Source organism: Momordica charantia (genome assembly GCF_013281855.1).
Source record: "Momordica charantia cultivar OHB3-1 chromosome 10 unlocalized genomic scaffold, Mcharantia_2.0 BLBB01000010.1, whole genome shotgun sequence".
Taxonomy (NCBI): Eukaryota; Viridiplantae; Streptophyta; class Magnoliopsida; order Cucurbitales; family Cucurbitaceae; genus Momordica; species Momordica charantia.
In genome coordinates, this window is record NW_028275158.1 from 10,884,730 (window position 1) to 10,886,067 (window position 1,338).

Genomic DNA, 1,338 nt, shown 5'->3' on the forward strand with positions numbered 1-1,338 from the left:
TTCTTTAGTACAATAGTTCAGACTTAATATAAAATATATATATATAAAGTATGAAATAATGGATTCTAAGGGTAAAAAAACATTTTCTCAATTTCTCAAAAAAAAAAAAAAACAGAACAGGTGTGTGTACTGTGTAGCATACTCTATAGCATGGGCTAATAAAAGAAAATAGCGGTGGGCCCAAGCCCAATGATATGGGCCCAATAACTTTAAGTAAAAGAGGAAAAAAATAGCGGTGGGCCCAAGCCCAGTGATATGGGCCCAATAACTTTTGGAGGAAAAGAGAAAAAAAAGAAATGTATGCGGTGAGCGTGGATCGAACACGCGACCTTCAGATCTTCAGTCTGACGCTCTCCCAACTGAGCTATCCCCGCTGACTGCTCGACGAATAGTTTTCAGAGATATCAATATCACTGCCAGAACAAGTAGCGTCCAACGAGTCCGTATACAACAACGTGCTGGTGAAGGGGTTGGGAGCCAATGAGGCGAAGACACGTGCATCCAAATCCCTTTACGTAATTGAAATTGGAAGCAACGACATTTTTGGTTACTTCCAGTTCCAGTGACCCAACCTTCGCGAAACTAAGTACTCGCCTTCGTACTACTTCCACCAATTTCCAGAACAACTCAAGGTATATATTTATTTATCTGCCTACCACGTTCATAAATAAGCAATGCCCCCCAAACTCACTATACAAACACTTTCTCAAGAAGTCACACAACTATATTTTTTTTTTTAGTTTTTGGTTTTTTATTTTATGTTAAAACCATATAAGTTTGATAACTATTTTTTGTTTTTTATTTTTAAAAAATAGAAAAATCAAACATATTTGATAACTTTTTTTATTTTATGTTTTTAAAAAAGTTGGAAAATTGAAATATATATTAGAGAGATAAAATTCGTAGAGTAGAAATACAATCGTGTGGAGTGAGAATGAGGACGTTTTCTTCCATTCTGGTGCAGTCTCTCGTCTTCATCTCGTTCTTCGATCCGAGAATCGAGATTCAAGTAAAAGAATCCTTATTTGGAGACAGGAATATTCACGAGAAAAATTACCGGTTTTATAATAAATTTTAATTATTTTTGCAATTTAAAAATAAAAAGTGTGATAAATATATATTAATTATTATTAGAATTTTTATTTACTAATATAAGTAATTAGTTTTAAAAAATATTTAATATTTTATTCACAATTTAGTAAATATGCCAATAAAATATATATATTAATGATTTAAAAAATGGAATTGGGGACCGCATCGGAACATGAATTTCCTATTCTTGAAGAGCGAACCCAATCCTTGGGAAATTTTAGCCATCTCTAATGTAGTGACATGAAA

General features: G+C 32.8%; 1 non-coding gene across 1 annotated transcript; it reads right to left on the reverse strand.

The window, feature by feature from the left end:
- Nucleotides 1–301: 301 nt before the first annotated feature.
- Nucleotides 302–374, reverse strand: TRNAF-GAA (transfer RNA phenylalanine (anticodon GAA)). Its single transcript has one exon. It is a non-coding gene; the product is annotated as a tRNA-Phe (tRNA).
- Nucleotides 375–1,338: the final 964 nt, after the last annotated feature.